The sequence below is a fragment of the Trichosurus vulpecula genome, chromosome 8, assembly GCF_011100635.1.
Source record: "Trichosurus vulpecula isolate mTriVul1 chromosome 8, mTriVul1.pri, whole genome shotgun sequence".
In the NCBI taxonomy this organism is placed as follows: Eukaryota; Metazoa; Chordata; class Mammalia; order Diprotodontia; family Phalangeridae; genus Trichosurus; species Trichosurus vulpecula.
The window spans coordinates 178,362,846-178,378,485 of NC_050580.1; the positions used below are offsets into that span (position 1 = coordinate 178,362,846).

Here is a 15,640-nt window from a genome sequence, read left to right on the forward strand (position 1 = left end):
TCTCTTAAGCCCAAAAAGCCAAAGTCCTATGACTGGTATGGGCACATATGAAAGGATATGGGATGGTTTAGGCACAGATTCATAACCTTTTGGTTATCTTTGTTTCTGAGATCTCAGAGAGCTTGTGGGTGTCTCAGGTCTCTGAGAACTCAGCCAACACAGATATCCCCATGGGCACACACACACACACACACACACCATACCACACACATACACACACACCACACTACATACATGTATATATACACACACCACATAGATACGTGCTACACACCACAAGAGAAGACAGAGATATACAAGGCTTCCATTTTGACTGCTCCTCTTCATTCAGTGTCTACCCTTGACCCCAGGCTATGCTAACCATGTACATAGCAAAGTGTAACAGAAAGAGACATGGACACGGATTCACAAGACCTGAGCTTGAAACTTGGGTCTATCACTTAAGAGTTATGGGACTTACGGCTGAAGCCCAGGTTCTTCCTTGGCAAAAATAAGGAGAGTAGGATGGGATCTAGAATAGAATAGGATAGTTTGGAATGGAATATAAAATACAAGGGAATGGGATGGAAAAGAATGGAGTAGAACACAGTGAGAACAGAATAGTCACGACTGACTTCTACGATCAAAATCATGCTTAGCCGATGAGATCACGAGGGGCAGGATAGTATAATGGAAAGTGTGCTCACTTTAGAAATTAAAAACTTGGGTTCAAAGTCTGACTTGGCTACTTACTACTTGTGTGAACCTTGAACAATTCACTTTTCCTATTTGGACCTCCTTTTTCTCATCTGTATAAAGTGGGGAATTGAATTAGATGACCTCTAAGGTCTTTTTCAGGTCTAACATACATAGTGTATGTGAAAGAAGTTAAAGTGCCACATAAACATAAACCATTATGTACCTTTCTGACTTTGTGTCTCATCAAATCTTACATATCCCGTGGGGTTAAATTGGATAAGTCAGTGTGTTCTAGGGCAAATGTGCAGGTTAATGACTTCATTTGTTTATCAACCAAGTTGACACGCTTGTTTTTTTTTTTTTTTTTACGCTTGTGTTTTAACAAGGATCTTTGATAACTTAACCCAATGGAGTGTTGGTAGATAAATCCGGTACTACAATGCACTAATGTGAGATTATTTTAAGAAGGGGCTCCTTACCGCATAGGTTACTTCTCTATCTGATGGGTACATGGGCTACTGGAAATGAAGGACTATTTATTGTTTTGATTAATTGGATAGGAAACAATGCTGATTGACCCCCACAGCATCCCTCTATGGTCACATATGGAAACTACAGAGGCTATTTCCTATAATATCTCATAAGATCATTGGATCATAGATTTAGAGATGGAAGGGACCTTACAGGAAAGCTAGTTCAACCCTATTTTATCATCTATTTTATAGATAATGAAATGAGGCTCCACAGTTAAGTGGCTTGCCATGCTCACACAGATAGTAAGCTGAGTCTTGAACCTGGGTCCTAGGATAATAAATCCAGTGCTATCTCCACTGTACTGCACTGGCTTCTGGTGGTGGGGTGGGGAGAGAAGGATATTTTTAGGCCTCAAATGGACCCAAATGCTGTATTACTGCAAGCACACAAGCACATAGCCAAATAACTCCTTTGGATGGAGGGTTTTCTGAAGGGAGGAGATTTTACTCTTGCTGAATTCAGTTTCAAAATCTTTGCTGCTGCAGAGAGTCAGGCTGTTCTCTGTTAAGTATTCCAGAAGCTGGAGCCCTTTGTTGGGGGAGGGGTACTTTATGTACCAGAAGAGAGAAAGATTCCCAGAATATGAATAGGTGCATATCAGCCCTAGTAGGTCTACTTCAGGGATGGCAGCCCAGTCTCCAGGCTGAGTCACTGATTATACTCCCGTAAAAGCTATAAACCAAGGCACTCACAGAGATGTTGGTACAGACTCATCTGGGAAGAGAACACATTTTTATAAAACATATTCCAAATAGAATTATGGGGATAGAATGAAATGTTATTCAATAAGAGTAGTGTCACAAAGACTGAAATGAACACAGAGATTGTGGCTGATGGAGAAGAAGCTGGCTTTATTTCCTCTGTTCATATGAGTATCAGTTGAAAGAATTGAGTATATTTATCTTAAACAAGACTCAAGTTATACATAATAGATTTGCTTGGGTATAAAAGGGTTGTCTTGTGGAGGAAAGATTTATTTTGTTTGACCCAGAACCAGGAGCAATGGTTGGAAGCTGTAAAGAAGTCAAGTTAGACTAGATATCAAGAAAAGCTTCCTAATGATTAGCTCTATCCAAAATTGTAATGGGCTTCCTCATTGGAAGTCTTCAGGCTAAGGTTGGATGAGTACTTGTTGGGTATATTAGAGTAGAGATTCCTATCACACATGGATTGGGGTAGATGAATGCTGAGGTCCCTTGCAACTCTTAAATTCTGTGGTTCAGGGGATTTCACCTGGAGGCAGAAAGAAATTCAGCCCTGTAGTTCCCTGGGTTATCATAATGAAATAGTCATTTGGAAGAGTCTCATTCTTATTAAATTGTTCCTGCTTCTGGTTGTCCTGAGAATCAGTGTCAAGAGAGCTTTCTATTTAGGCATCTGAGTGAGCTGCAGGGAGCAGGACTTGTACCGAAAATAGGTATGGGGAATGGCAGTTCTAGACATCAATGGGCTATTGCCCCAACTGGAGGCCAAAATGAGTAGCACCTTTGCCAGAATTACTTTTTAAAAACATATCAATCCCACTCACCACTTAAAAAAAGCAATACCCAGTTTTACTTAGCAAAATTCCTCCTGTGGGCCCATATGTCTTCTGCACCTATAAGCTACTGCAAAATAATCTCTGGTGGAAATGGTGTTGTTTTGTTGATCTACCAATGTCGTTGCAAGCAAAGTTTTAATTCACGTTAGTTACCCAAAATACAGACACCATCATATTATCAACCAATTAATACTCATTAATTAAGCGCCTGCCATGGCACCAAACTCTGTGCTATATGTAGGGGATAGAGATATGAAAAGTAAAATAATCCTTACTCTCAAAGAGTTTAATTGGGGGAATCACCTGTAAGACCTTGACTGGTCCACAAGTACTCCAAGCATCTTTTCTGAAACTTCATCAAAGGGAAAGATTTTCTTAGGCTGGTCAAAAGGTGAAATTAACTTCATGGCTGAAATGAGTAGGGTAGGCCCAGGAAAGAACAAATAACGTAATGTGTAAAGAGCTATTCAAAAGTCAGTTAATATTATTAAGCACAAGTCCCTTCATATTTTTCAAAGCACTTTACACACATTGTCTCATTTGAGCCTTACAATGACCTGTGAGGTAGGTATTACACATGTCATTGTCCTCATCTTATAGATGAAGAAAGTGAGGGTCGGAAAGTTTAAGTGGTTCAGCCATGGTCACACAGCTAAGAGTCAGATACAGGACTCAAACCCAAGTCTCTCTTGACTCTTAAATCCAGTGTATTTCCTACCACACCACCCTCTTACTATAGCTCAGGGCCAAGGACATGAAATTAGAAAGCATAGATAATGGTTTAAAAGAAGCAGTGAGAATGTTTTCCCTCCCAGTAGAAGTAGAGAACTATGGATTCAGAATGTTTTATATATAAATAAACATCTATATTATCTATCTATCTATCTATCTATCTATCTATCTATCTATCTATCTATCTGACTTCTTTCCTCAATTGCTTTTCTTTGTTACTAGAGAGGTTTAATGAAGGGTTCTATGTCAAGAAATGAGTTCTGTAAAACAACTCCAAAGCATAAATTTACAAACTAATAAAATAAGCTGAGACAGTTGTTGTTACATCCCTCCCCAGCCTGTGCTTGGTAGAGAATGTAACAACATTTTGAGGATTGAATACTGGTTATGTGGTATTAGAATATACTGTTGGTGTGGTGAAGGGAAAAGCCAGAAATTTTGGTCCAAGAGAATCATGAAAGATTATATCTACTGGAAAGATAAGAATGGAAGCAAAATTCCCGTTAAGGCCCCTACAGTATCTGCTCCCATAAGCAAAATGACCTCACTGGTAGAAATGATGTTTTGTTGATCCACCGATGACAGCTATCCCAAATTATCCAGAGGGAGGAAGGGTAACTGCAAAATGGACTCTAGTAACTTTGATGCACATGTGTAGAAAAGGGGCATCCTTATGTGATGGCAGGCGCCAGGGAGATTTTTGGGGCTGGGATAGAAAGATGGTGGGGGGAGGGGCAAGATGAGATGATGCATCATAGAAAAAGAAGGGCTAGACAGGATTTTGAAGCCTTCTCTCTGTTTTTACAAGATTTTTTTTCTTGGGAAGGGTATGCTTCTGATGGGACTTCTGTTTTGAGGCTTCTGCCTCTGCCTCAGCTTCTGCTATTTGTGTGGCATAGTTACCATAGTGGGGCCTGCTAGTCATGATTATGACTAGAGTGGGGATGACCAGTAAAGTGTTGGGCTTATTACCTGAGTGCAGTAATCTATCTTTGCCTCAGGAGCTATGATGGTCTTGGTGACAATGGTGGTCAGTTTCAGTTCATGTACTTTCAAAAGACTTCCTGAGACCAAGCACTCCAGGTATGTCCAGGGACCAATTGGAACTTGAGACCCTTATCAGCAAGAAACTCAAAGCAATAAACTATTTGCATAATTTTCATTTTGGCCTTTTCCTCAGGGAGACAATCTTGCCGTATCTTCCAATGCTGTCTTTTCTGGGTCCAGTGGGCGAAGAGAAGACAAGACCAGCCCAACCATGTAGTTCATGTAGACTTCTTAGACCTTGTGTTTTTTTTTTAACCAGTAGCCTTGGGCAGCTAGGTGGCACAAGGAATAGAGTGACAGGCCTAGCATTGGGAAGACTCATCTGGCCTCAGATACTTGCTAGCTGTGTGACCCTGGGCACGTCACTTAACCCTGTTTGCCTCAGTTTCCTCATGTTTAAAATGAACTGAAGAAGGAAATGGCAAGCCATTTTAGTATCTTTGCCAAGAAGACCCCAGATGAGGTCATGGAGAGTAGGACATGTCTGGAAAATTAACTGATTTTGCTTATAGACTCCTGGTTATGAGAATTCCAGGGCTACCTTCCTCTTGTTTGCCCCAAAGCATTCTTTCAAGCTAATTTTCTCCTCTAACTGGTTACTGTTTCACCAGGAAAGACCTGGGGATTCATTGTACACCAACGGTTCCCTACAGTGTCTAGCGCAACATGTTGGTATGAGCCATAAAGCCCACTTCCCTCCTCCACAAATGTCAGACATAATCAGCAGCAGATGGAAGGAATCCAAAGCCACATAGGCAGGATTATCCCATCCTTAAAAAACCCTTATTCAGCAGATCTAACGTACCACATAGCATTCAGGTTGGTGCACCACAAAAAAATAGGAAGGGGTTTGAAAAAGATCCCAGAAAGGGTGACAGAGGGCAGAGGGATGGATGACAATCGTTGAGTGGAAGAAAGAGGAGGCCAGTGTTGGTTCTATATAACTATAGCGGTCTGGGCTAGAAGAGCAGGCAGGCATATTGTATGAGCTTAACAGCACTTTACCGAGGATTGAAAGATCAGATGGGGCAATATGTTGAGTCCTGACATTGGCTACAGAGGACTTGGGTTCAAATCTAGCCCCTCATTGATACTGTATGTGTGACATTGGGCAGGTCATTTAAGGTCCCTAAGCCTCTAAAATATAAAGGGTTGGACTAAAAGACCTTCAAATTCATTTCTAGAGTTCTAGAAGTTCTAGAGCTATGGTCCATCTTGCTTACAGGAAATGACGCCAACAAGATGGAGTGGGGGGAGGTTCCTCTCTCCATTACATTAGATTCTGTTTCTTAAATAGATGCATAGTTTCTCTATAATAGCCTTTTGTGTTTATAGCTGACACAGAGAGAAACAGAACAGAGATTGTCTATAGACCAATAGTCAAACAAATGAGTATTGAAGGCAAGTGTAAATTAGAGTCTGGTAAGTGATAGAGGTATTGGGATTTTCTTTAAAACAAAAGTAGGTAGCAACTGAAAGAGAAAAAAAATATGTACAGGGTCAGGAGTATGGGAAAAACAGAGAGAAACAAAAGCAGAGATCACTTTCCTTTCCTTGAAAATGTTAGAGGGCCGACTTGTGATGTATGTTGCAGTTTAGAGAAGGCATTTAAGTTGCTTGTAGCCTTTAACCTTTGCTCATGTGGATATGACCAACCCTGAGTTAATGAATAAAGGGAATTAAAAATAAAGAAATCTGCTGCACACTATCCATAACTCAGGACTTAATCTCTGCAATTCTTTAACCCAAGAGAGGAAGTTTCCTATGCAAACTTACAAATAGGGGAGAGTGATCAGGGCTTTGACCAAGGGCACAGCATAGAAACAGACAGTGTTAAGTTCTCAAGAATAATTAGTTAATTAAAAAAAATACAAGATGACATTTTTATTCTCCTTAGTAGCTGCCCTTTGGCTCCTCCCCAGCTTGATCCCACCCTCTCCCTTTTCTTATTCCCATGTTCTAATCCTCAGAGCATGAGCTTCCCCCACAGTAGCCTTGCGAAGTCATGGTGACTTCCTGTCCTGTGGTTTCTCCCCCTCTTTCCCAACTTAATTTGTCTTAAGTTGACTTGAGGCCACCTGTATTTTACACTGCTTGCTCTGGGCAAGAAAATATAGCTAGTTATGGCTCTTTTTTATCTGTTGCAATGAAGTTATGTCTCTTTTAAAGCAAGTTGAATCAGGCTTATTAGGTATTAATAAGGTAATTAATTAATCAGGAATTAGGGCAGGAGCCATATCTGTAAAGGGGGAAGGATAAATACTAGATGATAATAACTTACTAAAGGGCTGACAGAAAGCATCTCTCTCTTTCTCTCAGAGAATGGAATCCCTAGCATTAATCCTAGAGGGAGAATGACTACTAACACTCAAGCTATGATTTATCAAAAGGACATGTGTATTATTTCGTCCATTGCAAACTGTGGTTCTATTACTAGACTGTATTTCTGAGATTTTAGATGTCCTACCCTCATTCACCAAAGGCAACTCATAGTGTTGTGTACCCAGTATTTTCCTTCCTCTGGAGGAAGGGAGATGTAGTTGAAGACCCTATGCCAGGTCTTTCCAGACCCAATGAAGAAGAACTTCTTAATAACCAGAGCTGTCTGTATGTGCCAAAATATTTATAGCAGTTCTTTTTTTTTGTGGTAGCAAAGAATTGGAAATCAAGGGGACACCCATGAATTGGGGAATGGCTGACCAAGTTGTGGTATATGATTTTGATAAATGCTATTATGCTATAAGAAATGACAAGCAGGATACTTTCAGAAAAACCTGGGAAAATTTACATGAATTGATGCAAAGTGAAATGAGTAGAACCAGTGTTGTGTGCAGTAGCAGCAGTATTATATAATGATCAACTAGGAATAACTTAGCTATTCTCAGAAATACAATGATCCAAGACAATCTGAAGGACTTATGATGAAAAATACTATCTACCTTCAGAGAAAGAATGGATAGATTCTGAATGCAGATTGAAGCATACTTTTTTGCTTTCTTTATTAATCATGGTTTTTATGTTTGCATTTTCTTTTGTAAGATGGTTAACATGGAAATATTTTGCATGACTGCACATGTATAATCTATATCAAGAGGTAAGGGGAGGGAGGGAGAGAATTTGGAACTAAAAATTTTAAAATCTTAAAAATGGTTGTTTATATGTGATCGAGAAAAAATAAAATAAAAATTAAATGTAAAAAAAAACCAACTAGAGCAATTTAATAGACTGATTTTTGAGTTAGTGACTTCCCCATTCTTTGATGTCTTCACAGGAAGTCTCAATAACCCTTTGCTGATATTGTAGAAAGGATTTATAGTAGTCCAGTGCCTTGCATATAATAGGCAATAAATGTTTAATAAATGTTTGTTGAACTCAGTTGATTTTGGGTTGGAGTTAGACTAGAAAACTGCTAAGATTCAACTCTATGATTCTAGGATTAGAGCTCTTAAGAGGATTGGGTGTGGGGTTGGAGAGTGATGAGCTGATAGCAAACTAAAGTATTAGGGCTTTTTTTTATTGGAAAAAAAGTAAAAAAAACATCGGTCAAACAAAAAAGGATTTATTAAACACCTACTACGTATTCCAGGCACTGTGCTGTAGAATCACGGATTGTTGGATGGGAAATGGAAACGTAAATACAGATTTGCTCAATAAATCTCCAAATACTGGCACTAGAGGGCATCCTTTGAAGTTTGATAGAGTTAAATTTGCAACAAATAAAAAGAGATCTTACATTATGGGCAGAATAGACTGAAATACATGTTCAAGTAGGGTTCAGATAAATTCATCGAAGTTAGACTTATGATAGTTTTTATGAGAGGAATATGGATCCAGTAGGATCCTAAGATCCTAGGGATTAGAGCTGAAGAGGACTTTAATAGGCACTAAGTTCAATGCTCTCATTTATATAGATGAAGAAACCGAGGCTCAGAGAAATTAAACATATTGTTCCAGGTCATGCAGGGATAGAAGGTTGGATCTGGGATTTGAACCCAGGTCCTCTGTCTTCTAATTCAGTCACTTTCCCATTGAATTTGGAGAGAATAGATAGGATGCTTTAAAATTACCTTTGGTCTCATTGTCAGAAATAGAAACCTGGGTTGGATATGACTCAGGATGACAGGTATTATGTTCAAGCATTTGGTCTCTAATTAAAACGGAAGATGTGTCTATGTTCTAAAACATTACATAAAAAGCTTCGTTATGTTTTTGTTCAAATCATCAGCAATTTCTATTGTCTTGAGCCAGAGAATAAAAATTGGCAGGTGTTTAGGACAGGGAATTAAGTCCAATCAAGTCTCTCCATTCCTGGGGCCCTCAACAGAAAATGTGCCTGGAGCTGTGGGTGCCTAGGGAACACTGTATGCCTGCAGTACAGAGATAGGTGCCCCAGACTCCAGACTAGGAGGCCCTCATGGGAGGGAAGCTGTATGGTGGCTTTATGGATTAGAGCCCTCAATATTTCTCTCATTATGTCTCTGAATTCAGAATACCGTGAAAAAATGAGACTCTCTCTTCCTTTTCAGATTCTCAGGAAAAGAGGTCTCTGTTCTATCATACCTTGGACCACTTATCTATCTTGGTTCGGTAGTTCTATAACCACATATAGGTGTTGTCCCATTTTTAGATACCACAATCCCCACTGAAAGGACCCTTTTTCCTAAGTTTAAAAACATATCTTCTGTAACTACTTCTGATCTACCTACACTTCCAAGCAAAATTCCTGCATAGGACCTTTTTTTTTATAGAATTTAGGTGGTAGAAAGGACTTCTTTGGCCTTGTACCTTAAAAAGAATCTCCTCTAGAACAAACCCCATATAAGTGGTCATCCAGCTTACCTGTGAAGATTTCTAGTAAGGGCAACCAAGCACCTCATGAGGCAGCCTATACCTCTTATGGTTAGCTCTAATTTTTAAGAAGTTTGTCCTTACAATGAAGTCTAAAGGTGGCTCTCAGCCACTTCCACCTCTTGCTTCTTGCTCTGTCCTCAGGGGAGAAGCAGAGCAACCTGAGCCCTTCCTTCTGTGGTATCTCTTTGAACACTTGAAGAAAGTGATTGTGTGCCACTTATGTCATTACTTATTACTTCTCCTGGCTAAAAATCCCTAGGTTCTTCAAATGACCATCACATGGTACATTCACCATCTGATAACTCTTAACTATCCAGGTTGCCCTCCTCTCGACAGTTGAGAGGCCTCCAATGTCCTTCCTAAAATATGGCACCCAGAACTGAGCACAACGTTCCAGATAGTCTTTGATCAGGGTAGATTACAGCAGGATGAGCATCTCTCTCACCACAGCCACTGTCCTTTCTCAATTTGGCTGAAGATCACATGAGCTTTCTTATTTGCTCCCATATTACACTATTGGCTCATAAAAGCTTGCAATCCACTAAAACCCTCATGTCTTTTTCAGACAAACACCTAGGCCACAGCCTAGCCATCTTATGCTTATATGGAGTGAGTTTTTTTTTGATTGAAGACTTTATGTTCAGGCCTTTTAAATTTAATATTCTAAGATTCAGACCACCATTCTATCTGTCGACATCCTTTTGGATTCTAACTCTTTCATCCAACATATTAGCTGAGCATTGCGCCATCTGAAGGTAAACTCATCAGCTATTCCTTCATTCAAGTCATTGTTATAAATGATAAACAGGACAGGACCAAACACAGACCCAGGGATATTCCACTGCCAACCTTCCTAGTTGTTGGCAAACTATAAATGACTGTTCTTTTGGTCTAGCCATGAGAAGGATTCTGAATTCACCCAACCATTCTGTTATTGTCTACCTCATACCTCATAACATGAGAGAATTTGTTAAATATCCTGCTAAAATCTAGGTTAACCATATCATCAGTAATCTCCTGATGTATCAGTCTAGTAACTATCAAAAAATGAAATGATAATAATAGTTAGCATTTATATGGTATTTTAAGGATTGCAAAGCACTATCTGTCTATCACCTCTCTCTCTCTCTCTCTCTCTCTCTCTCTCTCTCTCTCTCATTTTAGCCCACAAAACTCTGTGGAATGACTGCCATTTATAGCTCTATTTTACAGATGGGGAAAACTGAGGCTATGAGACATTAAATGACTGACACAGGGTCTCAGAACTAGTCAGCATCTGAGGTATTTGAGTCTAATTCTTTCTGACTCCAAGCCTAGAGATCTAATTCTTGCTAAAGCCTTTCAGGCTCTTCATTATCACATCTTCCTTTTCTGGTTGTTCACTAGCTATCCTTTTATGAATACAGCATAGAATTTATCCAGGAATGGAAGCTCAACTCCTTGGACTATAGTTTAGAGAATCTCTGTCTCTGTCTCTGTCTATCTCTGTCTGTCTCTGTCTGTCTCTGTCTGTCTCTCTCTCACTGTCCCCCTCCCTCTCAGAACATTTGCCCTTCTTCTACCCTCTCCCTTTCTCCACAGTCTGTCAAACATCACTGACAGTGGCTCAGCCATCACAAGAGATAAATGCAAAAAATGAAATATTCTTTCACTACCTTGGATTGTAGTTCATTTTGACCTGGTGACCTGAACTCAAGGACAGCTAGGTGTTCTCTTACTTAGCTTTGATTTCAATTTCCTCTTAGCTGTTTTCCCCCACTCTTTCCAGGCTAGTGATAATTCTTTTTGGAAGACAAAGCAAAAATGAAATTAGGAATTGAATAGATCTGCTTTTTCCCATTGTCTGTAATCATTGTCACATCCACTCTGAGCAATGGTCCTAGCCTCTCTTTGTTCCTCCTCTTTTTCTTAATATAGCTGTACCCTCTTTCTTTTTGTTATTGTAAGTTTTCCTCTCCAGCCTCAGCTAATTTTGAGCTTTAGCACTTCTGACACCATTCTTACAGTACCATGACATGTTTTTTCTTCCACCCTCCATTACCTTCCCTTGTTTTGATTTTCTATACATATCTTAAAAATGTATGTTGCTTAATGAGTTCTGTGTGCATCCACATCAGTCTCTTTAGACAATTCTCCTTTTCCTGTTCATTGGAATTGTTTCTCTTTGTTTCTTCCAAATTTCATTCTTGAGAGCTTCCCATCCCTCCCTCTCTTTCTTCCTCTGTAGAATTTTACTCCAAGGAATCTGATCTAGCATTCCTCAGAACCCTTGAATTTTTTTCTCCCCAAATCAAGGCAATATCAGACTACATAGAAGATTGATTACTGAGTCACCTCTTCAAAATTAATTTTTTCCTCTCACAGTCTCCATAGAAAATTCCAAATGAGCCATATTGAGTGCTTCCATTAAGCCATATGAAGCATGTCTCTTGGGTCTCTCTGTTTTTATCTGCAGACAGTCTTAACACTCATGACAGCTGTGAACACAGGATCACTAATAAAGCTTTTGAGAACTTCTCAATTATTCCCCTTGTCCAGTTTTGCTGAGGACATAAATGTTGAAGAGGAATATTCAGCCCCCTAAAGCAGACTTTTCTAGCTGCTTTATTCAAAAAATGGGATTCTCATTGTGGTTGCCTGGTAAATTAAAAGCAAACTGTATTCCTCATATACATACATATGCAAATTCAGCCATCAGGAACCATCTATGGTTTAAGAGAAATGGAAACAGTAATGTCTTGGGATCAGATTGCTGAAGTAATGTTCCTAATATTCCTATCTCTTGTCCATTGTTCACAGGGGAGATAACATTATTTCTTGTCCTTTCCAAATGTAGATGTCAGTTATATAAACTCCATCTTTCATCCAGGAAGCTGTGGGGGCTTTATACAACCAGGACAATGTCATTTACTCATAAGTGTAACTCACCATCTATATGACATCCTTTTCCAAAGTAAATGTCTTGGGTGAACATACACCTCTCCTTGCTTTATGCCTTGTCTGTTATTAATGATCAGAGGACTGTTGAACAAGGTTGTCTCTGTTGTTTTATTTTTCAAAGAATTTTGCATAATTTTAATGTGTGTGTAGAAGACATTTTGTTGTAAGAAATTCTTTGATATAGCATTTTCTTCTATCAAAATGGAGCCATATTGTAGGATCATAGATTTGAAAGGGACCTTGAGCCCAACTCCCCTCATTCAAAAAGTAAGAAAACTGCAGTATGAAGAGGGTCAGTGACTTGTCTAAGATTAAACAGTTAATAAGTATCTGAGGTAGGATTCAAATGCAGATCCAGTGGATAGAAAGCAGGATTTTTAGTCCTGCTATACTCAGACTTAAATCTCACCAGACTGAGGTTAAAATACTGCTTCTGATACTGTTTAAAAAAAGGAAAGAGAAAGTTATTTTAAAACATTATTTATTTCTTTAACAAAGTTTTTTTCAGATATAGGTTGGATTAAATTTTGCTGAGATCTTTTTAAAAGATAAATTCTATAAAATTAAAATCTTTTTGTCAACAAACAATAAGCACAGTAGAGTCTATTCTTTACAATTTTCTTTACAATTGTGTGATGATAAAGATGTGATCTATTGTGGAATATTAGAGGCAAAAGCTTACCTGTTCTGTACTAATACCATTAATGAGGTATTGATATATGTGTACATTATTCTAATTAAAATTTTATATAATGTGGAATAGACATAGTTGGTACCTGCAACTGTTTTCTCATTCACCTTTTTTGGTATGAGTGATATCTAAAATTTTTCCATACCTTTAGTATTTATTCCCCTTCAGATACCTTGTGAATTGATGCCTCAATAACTTCATAATTGTGTCACTTTCGAACATATTTGTTTCATGTGCACTTAAAAAAATAACTGCATCTCCCTTTTTTGTTTGAATGCCTTTTCTACTTCCTCTTTAAGCATATATACAACTGTGATGTTAAAGTTGTAGTGTGGTAGTTACATTTTCCTTGGTAGTGAAAAGAGTTTGTAATAATAATTTTTGCGTATCTTTTCCATCTTTTGCTTGTTTGTTGTCCTCTTAGAGCTCATCCATCAAAATAACTACCTTGGACAGATACTACAAATGTGCAATGAATTTGATCCTGAATTAAACAGGAGGAGGAGATAGACTGGATCACCGATGGGAAATCACTGAGCTCCTTTAATGACCTTGAACTTCTTGCTGAAACAATAGCTTATCTTTTAAATTCAACCAGTTGCAATGTTAAACCAGTGTTATTGTATGACCATGGGCCATGGGACACTACAATCTCTGAAAAATAAAATTGAGTATCACTAAGAGGGCAATAGAGGGACATATGATAGGTGTGAGCAGACTGTAAAACATAAACAAAGAATTGCAGATAACTGAGAAAAAGATCATCTTAAAAGAAAGGTATGATTGAAAAAAAGTCATCTGGCCATATGGTGAGAGGGACTGGAAACTTACGGCTGGCTGACCCATGTGTTCCCCTGGCATCCTCATACTGTTAGGAGAAAGTAAGGAAGAATTCTAGTTCATTGAGTGGATCTCCTATGGTGAACTCATGAAAGGATAGGGACAATGGAGTTCCAAGATGGCCGGGTATGGATGAGCTATGATCTGTGTCTTAGCTGGGAACATCTACACTGATAGAATCCTAGAGTATCTGGGGATGCTATTAAAGTACAAATAGCTTCTCAATGATCACTATTGCTGTTGTTAGCAGCTTAGGATACATTCCTGAAGGAAGCCTGGAAATTGTTATATTTTTAGCTATCATGGTGTTAATTTTAATACATTGATGGATCTATAATCTCATTGATGTGGGTACTCCCAATCTTCCATGGTGGAGATTGCAATCTATCTATGTAATGGATGGAATGCTGGGCCTGGATAGCCAGGAAGGTCTGAGTTTAAGTCCATTCTCTGCTACTTCCTAGCTATGTGACCCTGGCCAACTGTCAAATGGGGATGATAATAACAACATCTGCCTCCCAGAATTGTTGTGAAACTCAAATGAAATAAGAAACTAAGTTTCACTTATATTTCATTTATGTATTGGTCCATTTGTTAGATGATCACCATCACCTACACAGTATTGTAGTCCTTCCTCACAAACATGATTCCATCACCAGAGACTCCAGAAGAGAAGAAAGCACAATAACTTTGCTCACTGAAGTAAGAATGGGTGCTGGGGGCTTGATAGTGACATCCTCATTCATTTTCTTGTAGCATATTGTGACATACTATCGTCACATATTACACATATGGGCCCAGTTAAATGGACTTAAGCATTATAGAATCTAGTTTTAACTAAAACATCTCTTGTGGTTTAAACTCTCAATGGTTTAAAAGGTTTCCTGAAAAGAAACTGCAGATTGAAGATAATACTAAACATGTGAATAAAAAAATTAGAAAGGGCAGTGGAAAGATATATGGAAAAGATAACCAGGCTATCTTATATTGTCAGAAATGACTGAATATGCAAAATTGCATTAAAAGTATCCTGAAAATGTATAATTAGAAAGGATATGATCTAGTTACGTAGACATAAAGAAGGATATAGCAAAGAGTTATGTTGGTATCCATGAAATATTTTTCAAAGTAAATTTTTATTGATCATATTTTAAAACATTCCCGATGTTTCTTAATGTATCCAATTCTTCTCACTCTCTCAGAGAGCCATTCCTTATAACAAAGAATGAAAAGAAGGGGTGAGTTCCGCAAAACTAATCATCAAAAAGTCTAATTTCATATGTAGTGCTCATAGTCCCCTATTCCTCAAAGAAGTGGGGGGCAGGGAGGGGAAATATTTTCTCATGTCTCCTCCTTAGAACTAAGGTTGGCCTTTATACTTGCATAGTATCAAGACAAGATGATTTTGTTCTTCTTTCTACTTACCTTGTGGTAGCTATTGGTCATGCTGTTTTCCGGGTTTTGTGTACTTTACTTGGTATCAGTTCACTTAAGTCTTCCTATGCTTCTCTGTATTCATCATACCACAAAATATTTAAAGACCCAGAAAAATGCCTTCCCATGTCAGGTGAATCCTTTATAAAGGATTTATGGGAAGTTATTCACAAAACTTGTTCAAGGATGAGGAGGATTTCAATTTCATATCATTTTTAAGCAGGGAGAGTGATCACCTTCCCTTCTAAATGTTCCCCAACACTCAGAATATCCAGATGCAATAGAAAGAGTGGTGAATTTGGAACCAAAGGACCTGGGTTTAAATCCTTTCTTTGCTATTCCAATTCACCAAA

The 15,640-nt window shown here is 38.5% G+C and overlaps 1 protein-coding gene across 1 annotated transcript in view; it reads right to left on the reverse strand.

Annotated features, from left to right (window-relative positions):
• LOC118830158 (T cell receptor alpha chain MC.7.G5-like) overlaps positions 1 to 15,640 on the reverse strand; it is a 528,438-nt gene that overhangs the window by 281,945 nt on the left and 230,853 nt on the right. The gene's annotated exons all lie outside the window — the stretch shown is intronic.